Raw genomic sequence first — 14,074 nt, forward strand, 5'->3', positions numbered from 1 at the left:
CGTCTAGTTAATTCCTCTAGCTCAGGGACTGGTTCTTATGTCCGTCTTACTGCACATCTCCATTTGCATCCAACATGTCACACTACCAACCACCACAGAAACACGTAAGAGTCAATAACATCCCTTTACAAAAGGCTGGCATCATAAAAATGAGGTAAATGCACTCAAAGTGGCGACCCCAGGTAATTGGAAAATGGCCAGGAAGAAAGCGAAGATAGTTCGTAAATCATATAAAAATTTAAAATAGGTTACTAGGGTGGCAAAATTATGTTGTCGTTGGTGCGACGGAAAACAAATGGTAAAAAACAAGTACGGTATTTTATCAGTGACGTACAAAGGATTAAATAGCCAATAAAGCTCTTTGATAATGCACTCCTTTCTTTCGTTCGTGTTTGTACTCGGAGTCCTAAAATTTTCTCCCAATCCCTTCTTGGATCAGAAAGTACCTATTAAATGAAATATGTACGTATTTACGTGAACTTACGAGATCTAATTTTGCTTTCAAAATACTGAAATTTTCGAAATAAATTACATTTACAACAACGGCCATTTAAACCATAAAAGTTTCTTAGCCTCGCCCATAAATGTTTGCCATCCCGGGCGGTTTGATCTCTCTGACGGTCTCGGTCTAGCTTGAGTTATCTTCTCACCTGGCTGTTCAGTGCAAGCGAGGTGTAGTAGGCAGAATATGTCCGAACCATCTCGGACGTCCTCCTGAGATTACGGCAGTTACATCAGAGACACTGTTGTTCCTGAGTAGTGACTGCCGCGCAGTTTCCAACTGTACTTTTCTTTTAGAGATTCTAAGATTTTACTCAGAATTGACAAACGTAATGAGTGATTGGTAGCTTTCCTTAGAGCCATAGAGTAGTACTTTCTGTATATCCTGAATGTTGTGTTTCTGGACAATAATTTTGTAAAACCTGTTGTCATTCGTTATTCCAATTTTGGTTTCTTCTTCACCCCACTCGCACTCTGTTATTTACACCCCAACGTATTTGATATCTTGAACCCTCTCAAAAGACTGCTTTCGTATTCTGTGCTAGTTGCTTTACGTCGCACCGACACAGATAGGTCTTATGGCGACGATGGGACAGGGAAGGGGAAGTGGGAAGGAAGCGGCCGTGGCCTTAATTAAGGTACAGCCCCAGCATTTGCCTGGTGTGAAAAAGGGGAAAGCACGGAAAACCATTTTCAGGGCTGCCGACAGTGGGGTCCGAACCTAATATCTCCCGAATACTGGATACTGGCCGCACTTAAGCGACTGCAGCTATCGAGCTCGGTTTTCGTATTCTGAGAGCACTTATTAATGTTCTACCTGCCACAGTAATATGTATAAATTTTGATTTTTCTTTGTTAATCCTAAGTCCTATACATCTGGTTTATTTCATAAATTTGTCTGCCAGATATACTAGATCTATTTTACTGTCCGCTAGTAGTGTCATTATGTTATGGCGATGATGTTGAATTTTGCACCAAAGGTAACACCGCAATTAAGTCTTTGAACTCCTTTTAAGGTATTTTCAAGCACGCACAATATTAAACAGTATAGGTTTTACATCATTTCTCCGTGTAACACCAGTATTTTTTTTTTTTTGTTATTTGCTTTACGTTGCACCGACACAGATAGGTCTTATGGCGACGATGGTGCAGGAAGTGGCTAGGAGTGGGAAGGAAGCGGCCGTGGCTTTAATTAAGGCCTGGTGTGAAAATGGGAAACCACGGAAAACCATCTTCAGGGCTGCCGACAGTGGGATTCGAACCCACGATCTCCCGAATACTGAACACCAGTATTGATATTAAAAGCGTCACTGAGATCGTATCCTATTTTCATCTTACATTTTATATATTTTCATTGCGTAGTCTGCTTAAGAGTATAAGTTTATCTTGGATGTTGAACTGTTTCCTGAACCGCATTAAAATCTGTGGATATTTTATAAGAAAAAACAGGCACTAAATTAACGTCGTGATAAATTTTTATGAAGTATACCATAGCTCTATGCATGCTTCATAGTTCCTGACGCGGAAAGTATAGTAGTAATATATTTATCTATACACATCGGGTTCTCCGGAGACGTGATAAATAGCTATTTATCGCACGATTGCTCGTTTCTGAAACTTGTCCTGTAGATATTCACACTTATGTTCAGCAATATTCACCGTTATTAACACAATAACAAGGACCTTATGAACTTGACGCCTAGCGGTAATAAATTTCTGTTAATGAGTCTATTCACACCGTGTAAGAAACGGTCAGAGTACATAAATCTCAAGTCGGCAAGTGGCAACATAGACATCTTGCGGAAATGCAAAAGGAAGGCGAATGTTGTTGGTGGGTGATTCGTCTTATGTATACCATTGGCTTTCTCTTACAAGGATAGCAGGTTTGATCCTTCATAGGGTCAGAGTCATTTTAGGGTGTTTAACAACTCCGGGGTAAAAAGAGTGAATTGAAATTCTGACGACATTGAATATTATATTTGGATTTGAAAGGTCGTTGGCTAAAATCCCAACCTCGGTGATTGACAATTTTCTACTTTGTCGCCTTGAAAACAGTGTACCACAAAATTACCTCACTCCGTACAATAATGGTAGAGTGTTGGCCTCCAAATTCCAAGATCGTGGTTTCGAACTTGGCAGTGATAGTCGGATTTTAGAAGGGAGGAAAGAAGCCCATCACAAATAATAATTATAAAAGCTCTCCGGTGAAACTTTTGGTGTTTACCTGGAAAAAGCAATTCAAAACTCAGCCACAGATCGCCTAATAGATCCGTTTCTCTGTCATCTGGTAGAGTAAAATGGAACGTCGAAATTGACGAACAGGCAAATTAAATTTTGTAAATTCAAAATACCTTCCCGCATTACCTGAGACATTGTTATTATTATTATTATTATTATTATTATTATTATTATTATTATTATTATTATTATTATTATTATTATTATTATTATTATTGCACCGGTTGGTATACCTATACAACGCATATTTGAATGTTCCGCCTTAAATTACTTCTACCGGAAAAACTCTGAACTTTAACAACTGAATTAATTCAACAGTTCCTCAGAAGATGCCACTGTGTGTATTTCGATTTGTTTTTTTTTTTTTTTGTTGACCAAGAAGTGTAGACCTTCTCAGACAGATGTCTCTACAAAAAACTATGATCATGCACCCTGGTGCGAAGGGAAGGAACTTGAAGAAATTTTGTTTTCGAAAGTTTGGCTTTACTAAATTTTGTTCTTTCATTTTTTGGGTTGGCAATATTAATCTGTCTTTCCGCCAGTTTTGAACTCAGCCAATCCCGAATTTCTTTAATTAATTTTTGACCAATAGTGTCTTTCTTCTTCGATGTTGATGTATAACTTATAGCTACCCAATAAAGTTGAGTGGGTGTGTCTTAATTATTCATGAAAGGTCTCGAAGCTTCCACGAGGGTTTAAAAACTGCTGATTTTCACGGCTCTTCGCCACTTCAATAACATCTAGCTTAGCGTGTGTATATGTATCAGGGGGCGGGAAGCGCCTCTTTCTTCGGGCAGCAGATCTTCAACAAGGTAATGGCCATTTAACATCTTTTCTTGCTAGCTCAGCAGTTTAACTCGCGGGGAAAGTTCGAAACCTTTAATATGTAACCCATCTCTTTAAAATGTAAATCCCATTTCTGTCTATGTAAAAACTACAAATCTCTTTAACTGTAAAGTGGGGATAGAGAATGCCTTACCCTCTCGAGCTCCCCTTCATTTTGAAGTTGAGGTGACTACGTTTTCATAACCGTTTCTTCTCTTCCTTAATGTGTTAAAGTTTTCTCAGACGAGTCACCACCCTAGCTTGGGATTAGCGCCACTTAGGTTTTAAAATGTGTATTTAGGAGTGCAAATTCACGCCTCCAGTCCTCACTGTACTTTGGGCCAGTAACTTAACCTGTTGTTTTTCCTTCATGCGAAGGCCCTGTAGGTTGGGTACAAGGTACCCCTGTTTCTTTGTAAGTGTGCCTTGAGGGCAGTTAGAAGTAAAGTTTATTGTGGCCTTTGATAGGCTTGTAAAATTGAGAGCGAGTCTGCTCTTTCTGGTATTTTGAAAGGTGCCTCGGGGAGGCGTAACATTTTGATTGCTGGGAGCTAGTGCTCCATGTAATTAGGGGCGTTCTGCCCTTTGGTATTTTGTGGTTGTGAGCTGAGAGCTCAAGGATTGACGAATTTGGGCTCGTAACCCAGAATTTGTAAAGACCCCTTAACTTGTGCTTTCTTTTGTAAAGTTGCATTGTACCTGATTTTCTTTGTTATTTCACCTAGTGAAAATTGTTAAATGTTGTTATCTGTTGAAAATATAACCTTTATTTAAATTTTAAATTCATCTTTAAGACTTGTAGTTAGACCCATTCCAGCCCGCACCTTCTTTCACCTCTGCCTTCCACGGATAACTCCGTAACAATTATTATTATTATTATTATTATTATTATTATTATTATTATTATTATTATTATTATTTGGGCCTGCTCAGGACCACGGGGCTCGTTTTGACTCTTTAAATGGGTCTTCTGTTTTATCTTTGCCAAGGCAGCTTTAATTTTCCTCTCCTCTGTCCACTTCGGTCTGATGTGTGTTTTCTTGCTGGTGAGGGACATTGGGAAAACACCCAACATAGTAATCCGTCGGAGCTGGGATCGGTCCTGTATAGTGTTAAGTGAAATTTCGAATCGTTCAAGTTCCGATTACATAGCAATAATTCATTTGTTCTTGGAGGCTTGCCCTATATCTGTTGTGCTGAAGATCTTGTCGGTGAGCCTTCAGGGTTCCTTGCGGGTCAATTGGCCGTAGAAGGCTAGTCGCCTTTTAACTCATGGATATGATTATCTCTTCCTGATGATCATAGAGCTCTTTGTTGTGCCTGATCCTATAAGTGTCATCCTCTTCTATTATAGCCTAGGTCCTAATATCCTCTTTGCGGGGCTGAGTGGCTCAAACGGTTGAGGCGTTGGCCTTCTGACCCCAGCTTGGCAGGTTCGATCCTGGCTCAGTGCAATGGTAATTGAAGGTGCTCAAATATGACAGCCTCGTGTCGGTAGACTTACTGGCACGCAAAATAACTCCTGCGGAACAAAATTCCAGCACCTTGGCGTCTCCGAAAATCATAAAAAGCAGTTGGTGAGACGTAAAGCCAATAACATGATTAATATCCTCCTTGAGCTCTATTTTCCTTAGAAAGCCCTTCTTGGTCATTAAGAGACATTCAGAGGAGTAGTGCACAGAGGGTCGTATTACTAAGTTGTAATATTTAAGATTCATGGAAAGGTACTTGGATGTGTAAGTGCTCCTGCAAAAGTGGCAGGCCCTCTCCAACTAGGCATATCTGCTGTCTATTTCCAATTTTTCGCTCCCTTTGGCTGATATCCACTATCCTAGGTACTTAAAAACAGGGACTTCACAAATGGTGGTGGTCTCTAGTGAGATTATAGAATAGGGCTCCCTTAATGTTTGTCATGAGCTCAATTTCTTGTATACTGACCTTCAGATCGGTCTTAGCTGCGATACTGTAAAGGCTTTATAGTTGGCGGGTAGCCTCTTCTATGTTATTGGCTAACAAGGTAAGGTCGTCATCAGTGGCTTGGTAGGAGACATTGAGGTTATCTTTCCAGTATCCAATCTGTTGTCCAGTTCCTGATGGTAATGTGGTAGTCCATTTCCTGATAATCTTCTCTAGTACACAGCTGAATAGGATGCAAGAGAGCCTGTCACCGTGTCTTAATCCCGTTTGGACGGGGAAGCTTTCGAAGTGCTCACATCCGAACTTGTCTTTGGAGGTGTTCTTCAGGATAGCCTGGATTATTCTGAAAGTCTCCTTATTTATATCTAGTTCCCATAAGGTTGAAAAGAGGGCATATCTGTTTGCTGAATCATATGCCTTCTAGTATTCCATCAATATGACTACCCAGGAGAGTGCGCCGCGACTGCGGTATGCAAGGATGGTCTTGAGGTTTTGTATCTGCTCTGCGCAAGATCTAACAGTGCAAAAACTGGCCAGCTATTCATACATCTAAAAGTCCAGTCAGTTGATTACTCTAGTTTACATGGATTTAGAGAGAATACTGTATGTTACAGATATTAATAAGATGCCTATGTAATAGTCGATGCCAAGTCTTATTAACCGTCTTGTGTAGAGGATGGATCACAGCTAAGGTCCATCCCTCTGATGTATGCCATCTAGAGATTGTTCATCTGCATGTTTTCATATATCCGCTACTATGCCGTCCTCTTCCGAAGCCTTGTTGCTCCTAAGTTTCTTGATAAGAACCTCTACTTCTTCCCTGGTTGGTGGTATGGAGTGTGGACTCCTAGCATGGGGCTCACAGAAGGCGAGTCTCTCTTTACGTTCTTCTGCGTTGAGAAGCTTTTAGAAGTATCCTGAAAAGGTATTGGTGCAGTCCCTATTGTTGAATTGAAGCCTTCCATCAGATCCACGAAAGTGAAGGATGGGGGCTGCGAACTGCGCCATAAGCTTCTTGAGTTCCCTGTAGAAGTCACTTTAGCTTTTTCTCTTCAAGTTTGCCTCTGTCCGTTGTATCAGGGTCCTGTTGTAGTTCCTCTTAATTTTTCAGTTAGTGTTGACAGTTCTTGTTTATATGTTTTTACTTTTTTGCGTAAGAAAAGCCTGGTGATTGAAATCATGTTTGCGGTGGTTCCACCTGACCCAGACTTTGTGCCTATCTTCTATACCCTGCTTATATTTTTAGCCCCAGTCGTAGAATCTTGAACTTGAGTACCTAAGAGCTCCTTGTGGTATTATTATTAATGAAAGTGCACACAAATGTGCAGAGTACAACAAAAGAAATAATTTAAATATTATTTCTATTAATACTTAGTTTTGCGTATTCACTTATGGTTTTTGTTCGCTTTGTACATAGTTCGATGTGATAACGATCACACGTTTTTTCACACAAGTCTTCATCGGATTGTGGTACACCTTGTTTTTGCAGAGGTGATGATGGAAGCCATGCACAGACAGTCTCGTTAGTACGTGTCTCATTTCGAAGTTTGCTGACGTCCAGGTCCTATCGATCATCGCACCCATGCTGTAGAATTCTGGCCAGATTTCTAGGCGGCGGCCCCTTAAACTTTGTAATTCTTGTTCTGCTGCTATGGTAGATGGGAGCACGAAGGTTGTTTTCAAATCCTCTAGCAGAAATGATTCTCTAGCTAGTACATATGTTAGGCGAGATCTTGTTGATTCGGATACACCCAAAGATCTTTTCAGGAAGCATGCTTTAACTCTTTCCAAGGTAGCTAGGTTTTTCCTGGTGAGGTCAGCCCATATAATTTCAATGCCATAAGTTAGGATAGGAATAATCCTTGCCTCGAATAATTTCATTGCTGTTTCCATGCTAAGTGCTTGTATATGCTTGATGTTATTTATTGCTAGGATAGCTTGCGCAGCTCTTTCTGTTATGTGTTTTGTAAAGCATTTACCGCTGGGTTGTAGCGTGACCCCTAAATATTTGAAATCGTTGACTATTTTGAGTTTGCTGTTGGAGATGGTAATTTCTGTTCCGTGAGGTACCTTACCTCGATTTCTAAAGACCATCATATCCGTTTTTGTGTCGTTAATATAGAAGTTGTTGTTTTGGCACCATTTTACAACTGTATCTATAGCACTCTGTAGTTCGTACAGATTTGTGAAGCTAACTACTATGTCGTCTGCATACGCAAAAATGTGAATGTCTTCTCTATCTTACGTTATCCTCAACATTTCCTCGGTTGCTAGGATGAATAGTAGTGGACTCATGGGGTCTCCCTGAAGCACACCATTTGTTCGCCTAATTGCATGTGAAATGGAAAGGCCGTCCGATTACCCTTATAGTGTTGTGTTGTAATATTTCTTTGATTACTCTTGTCCATACGTTTTCTCTTCCTAATACGTTTTCAAGTCTGGATATGATTACTCCTCTGTCCAGTTGGTCGAAAGCCTTTGTGTAGTCCATAAAGACGGAATAGAACTTTTCTTTCTTTTCAAGTGCTTCTTTTATGTTGCTTAATAATAGTTCTACTGCCATTAGTGTCGATCGTTGTGATATTAGGTGATCTCAGTGGTTGTAATTTGGCTCTTTTTTTTTTTGCGAGTTGCTTTACGTCGCACCGACACACATAGGTCTTATGGCGACGATGGGACAGGAAAGGGCTAGGAGTGAGAAGGAAGCGGCCGTGGCCTTAATTAAGGTACAGCCCCAGCATTTTCCTGGTGTGAAAACCACGGAAAACCATTTTCAGGGCTGCCGACAGTGGGTTTCGAACCTACTATCTCCCGAATACTGGATACTGGCCGCACTTCAGCGGCTGCAGCTATCGAGCAATTTGGCTTTTACTAGGGAGAAGCAGTGATCAGAGTATAAAGTATCTCCTCTTAGTACTTTGATATTCTGTATCTCCATGTGTTGCTGCCTCTTATCTGCAGCCACATGATCTATCTAGAATTCACTAGCATTGGATTAGAGCTCTTCGAGGTCTCGGATTTCCTAGGTAAGCTTTTGAAGGCTGTTGACGTTAGAACCAAGTCATATTTGGCGCAAAGGTCTATGAGGCGTTCTCCGTTCCTACTGTATTTGTCTTCTTATAGGCAGGCTGGTGGCCCACTATCCCACGAAACTTTTTCTCTTTGCCGACTTGTGTGTTGACGTCACCCATGAGTATGGTGATATGGTGTTGTGGGATCTTGGCCAGGGTTTCCTTTAGAATGTTCCAGTAGTGTTCAACCATTTGTAGACTTTTCCTGTTTGTGTTATTTGTGGGTGAAAAGATTCACTTATTATTATTATTATTATTATTATTATTATTATTATTATTATTATTATTATTATTATTATTATCATTATTCTATCTATCTATCTTAATCAGTTTACCCTCCAGGGTTGGCTTTTCCCTCAGACTCAACGAGGGATCCCACCTCTACCGCCTCAAGGGCAGTGTCCTGGAGCTTCAGACTTTGGGTCAGGGGATACAACTGGGGAGAATGACCAGTACCTCGCCCAGGCGGCCTCACCTGCTATGGTGAACAGGGGCCTTGTGAACGGATGGAAAGATTGAATGGGACAGGCAAGGAGGAGGGAAGGAAGCGGCCGTGGCCTTAAGTGAGGTACCATCCCGGCATTTGCCTGGAGGAGAAGTGGGAAACCACGGTAAACCACTTCCAGGATGGCTGAAATAGGAATCGAACTCACCTCTACTCAGTTGACCTCCCGAGGCTGAGTGGACCCCGTTCCAGCCCTCGTACCACTTTTCAAATGTCGTGGCAGAGCCGGAAATCGAACCCGGACCTCCGGGGGTGGCAGCTAATCACGCTAACCACTACACCACAGAGGCGGACATTATTATTATTATTATTATTATTATTATTATTATTATTATTATTATTATTATTATTATTATTATTATTTACCATACACCTCCCCCCCATCACATTCCCCTCACCCAAACATTAAAGGTAAATATTAGAACACTGCAGGGTTATGTCTTTCAGATTGTAGCTTTATTGTGACAAATCTGAAAGTGATGTCCCTCCGGGTTTTTCACACTTATTCTTAGTAATGGATTTCTTCCTTCCTTCCTTCCTTCCTTCCTTCCTTCCTTCCTTCCTTCCTTCCTTCCTTTCTTCCTTCCACTCTTTCTTGGTATCTCCCCCGCCCCACCCATGCCCCCTCACGAGAGTGTCAGCAGGGAAGAAACTGGAACCATTTTGTATTAAAATATTGCCCTCACTGTGACAGGGAAAGTCACGCGATACGGTTCCTTGAGTCTAGGGCCGATGATCTCGATGTTAAATTCCTTTAAACAACAACAATAATCATCATCATCGTCATCATCATCATAATGGATTCTCAAGGAATTAACTGTTACTACTGAGCTAAACCCTTTACATATAAACGGTTACCTAACGCTTATTTGAAACTACCGTATCAACGCTTCTTGTTAATTATATATATATGTGCATTTATATAATTTAAGCATTATACCTTAAATAACTACTTCAGTATTATAAGAATCATATTAACTTCCAAACTAATTATGTTCAGTAATACTACATTAACCACAGCAGGTAATCGACCACCCCTGATCTGCATTTGGGGTAGTCGCCCAGGTGACAGATCCCCTATCTCTTGTTCACCTAGTTTATTCTTAAATAATTGAAAATAATTTGGAAATGTATTGGCCATCTCCCTCGGTAAATTATTCCAGTCCCTAACTTCTCTTTCTATAAACGAATATTTTCCCCGTGAACTTTCCTACTTTTCAAAACACGACTCAGACTTATTCGTCAACTAATGTCATTCCACGCCATCTTTCCACTGACAGCTAGGAACATACCACTTAGTCGAGCAGCTCGTCTCCTTTCTCCCAAGTCTTCCCAACCCAAAGTTTGCAACATTTTCGTAACACTACTCCTTTTGTCCGAAATTATCCAGAACAAATCGAGCTGCTTTTCTTTAGATTTCTTTCCAGTTCTCGAATCAAGTAATCCTGGTGGGGGTCCCAAACACTGGAACCATACTCTAGTTGGGGTCTTACTAGAGACTTATACGCCCTCTCCTTCACATCCTTACTACAACCCCTAAATACCCTCATAACCATGTGCAGAGATCTGTAGCCTGTATTTACAATACCGTTTATATGATTATCCCAATTAAGATATTTTCTTATATTAACACCTAGGTACTTACAGTGAACCCCATAAGAAACTTTCACCCCATCAACTCAATAACTAAAACTGGGAGGACCGAGCTCGATAGCTGCAGTCGCTTAAGTGCGGCCAGTATCCAGTAATCGGGAGATAGTGAGTTCGAGCCCCACTGTCGGCAGCCCTGAAGATGGTTTTCCGTGGTATCCTATTTTCACACCAGGCAAATGCCGGGGCTGTACCTTAATTAAGGCCACGGCCGCTTCCCTCCACTTCCTGGACCTTTCCTATCCCATTGTCGCCATAAGACATATCTGTGTTGGTGCGACGTTAAGCAAAATAGAAAAAAAAATGGGAGGACGTTTCCTATTTGTGAAACACACAACCTGACTTTTAACCCCGTTTATCGTCCGGCTCTATGGCTAAACGGTTAGCGTGCTGGCCTTTGGTCACAGGGGCGCCGGGTTCGATTCCCGGCAGGGTCGGAATTTTAACCATCATTGGTTAATTTCTCTGGCACGGGGGCTAGGTGTATGTGTAGTCTTCATCATCATGACGCGCAGGTCGCCTACGGGAGTCAAATCAAAAGACCTGCACCTGGCGAGCCGAACATGTCCTCGGGCACTCCCGGCACTAAAAGCCATACGCCATACGTTTATCAACATACCACTGCCTGATGTCCACCTCACAAGATTATCGAGGTCTTTTTGCAGTTGTTCACAATCTTGTAACTTATTTATTAGGCCTACTAAATAGAGGAATGCGACTTTAATCAATCGTAAATTAAACCGCTAAATCCAATTTTCCTTTATCGACAATACCAATAATTTTCCATGAGTAGGGCATTAGATAAAAAGTGTGCAGTTCATTGCCCTGAACAAAAAACGAGTAGGATGATTTACCGCGTATGACCGCTAATTTGAAGCGTGACATCACTTCCGCAAACGCTTCGGCAGAGTGACCACACTTTAACCTGCTGAACCATCACGTCGTCCTGTCAATTCACATAAATAATGAAATTCATGCTTATAGCTCGTTAGTGGTGGAATCACAAATATGTGAAGAAGAACTGCTTCGTATTCAAATGTAGCTCTCTCCAGGAGCTCCGGCTGTGACAGGGCGTGTCACACGGAAGTATACAGGAGAATAATATTAATGCCCAACCGTCGATGTCGGCACATTGGTCGATAATATAACAGTACTCTTAACGGTGGTTCAGACTTTACATCGATAGTCGTTTGCTATCGACTGTCACTGAAGTACGTGGTAACAATCCTTAATGAGTCAAGAGCCATGAGGAGAAAATATAGGATCACTCAGCACCGCCAGTTCATGCGTGTGTGGGTGCTTCACGGCAAGACTAACGGCATACGATTATTATTATTATTATTATTATTATTATTATTATTATTATTATTATTGTTACGGGGTTACCCGTGGAATGCAGAGGTGAAAGAAGGTGCGGGCTGGAATGGGTCTAACTACGATCCAAGAAATGAATTAAAATTTTAACGAAAGTTATATTTTTGAATATGGCAACTTAACAATTTTCACATAGAATTTGAAAATTTAACAACAAGTCAACAAAATCAACAATCAGGTGCATGACTAGGAAAAGCCAAGATTCAGAACAATTCTGGGCCTTACGCCCCTCGTTTTACAATTTCCTTGGGCTCATAGCTCAAAACACACATCTACCAAAGGGCAGAAATCCCGTAATTACATGGAGCCCTTGCTCCCACCTAGCAATGTCAAGCCTCCTAGAGGCACATATCCAAATATAAGAAAGAGCTGACCCGCTCTTAATTTTTCCAGCCTATTAAAGGCAATACCAGACTTTTACACAAAATTGCCATCAAGGCACAGCTTACATCAAATGAAACGGGGGTATCTTGTACCCAACCTACTGGGCCTTAGTAGAAAAATAACAGGTTAAGTTAATGGACCAAAATGCAAAATGAATAGAGGCGAGAGTTTGCACTCCTACATGAAACTTCTTAAAACCTAAGAGGCACTAGGCCGATGAAACAGGGGCTATTCCCAAACTATGGAGGTGACTCGTCTACAGAATAAATTTAACACATTAAGGAAGAGTAGAAGAACGGTTACGAAAACGTAGTCACCTGAAATTCAAAATGAAGGGGAGCTCGAGAGGGTAAAACACTCTCTATCCCCGATTTACAGTTAAAGATATATGAAGATTTACAAAACTATGGGAGATTACATGTTTATTACATAGCAAAGGTTTCGGACCTTCCCCGCGGATTAAACTGCTGAGCTAGCGAGAAATAAAGATGTTAAGTGGCCATTACCTTGTTGAAGAGTTGCTGCCGGATGAAAGAGGCGCTTCCCGCCTCCCGCTACACTTCCATACACTATGCTAGATGTTGTTCGAGTGGCGGAGAGCCAGGAAAATCAGCAGTTTTTATACTCTCGGGGAAGATTCGAGTTCGTTCAAGAATAATTAAGGCACACCCACAGTCGTTTATTGAGTAGCTTACAGTTACACATCCAAATCGAAGAAGAAAGGCACGATTGGCCAAAAATTAATTACAGAAATTCTGGATTGGCTAAGTTCAAAACTGGCGGAAAGAAAAGATTTATATTGCCAACCCACAAATGAAAGAACGAAATTTAGTAAAGAACAAATTTATGAATACAACATTTCTTCAAATAAAGTTCTTCCACTTCGCACCAAGGTGCATGGTCATAGTTTTTTAGTAGAGACATCTATAAGAGAATGTCCACATTTCTTGATCAATGGAAAACAAAACAAGTTGAAATCCATACAGTATTGACAACTTCGTAATCACAAAATTTACTGTAGTGACATCTTCTGAGAAACTAATGAGTTGATCCAGTTTTTAAAGTTCAGAGTTTCTCCTGTAGAGGAGTACTTATTGGCGCAATATTTAAACTTGCGGCGTAGAAGTGTACCGCCCGTTACAATTATTATTATTATTATTATTATTATTATTATTATTATTATTATTATTATTATTATTACTGGAGCTTGAAAGGAGGTGCAGAGAGTAGGATATGAACATCAGCATTTCCTAGACTCAAGTGTTGTCAATAACGAAGTGAATGCCTAGTAGTAAATACGAAAGACGAAAGGGGAACAGGTGAATCATTTCAAGCAGTTAGGGTGTGTATTCTTCCAAGATGACAATAAACTAAGTGAAATAGAAGCAAAGTGCACCAAAGCAAATGCAGTCAGCTCGCAGTAGTGATCAAGTGTATTTTATAAGAAAGAAGTTACCTCCTGAATAAAACCACACTTTATATCGGTCCGTTTCCAGACCGACATTACCGTACGGGAGTGAAATGTGGGTGGACACATAAGCTGGAAGTAACTGTCATAAAAGTAGCTATATGGTAGGATGGTACTCGGAATGAGGAGATTAAGTCTAAC

Source organism: Anabrus simplex, chromosome 4 (assembly GCF_040414725.1).
Source record: "Anabrus simplex isolate iqAnaSimp1 chromosome 4, ASM4041472v1, whole genome shotgun sequence".
Lineage (NCBI taxonomy): Eukaryota > Metazoa > Arthropoda > Insecta > Orthoptera > Tettigoniidae > Anabrus > Anabrus simplex.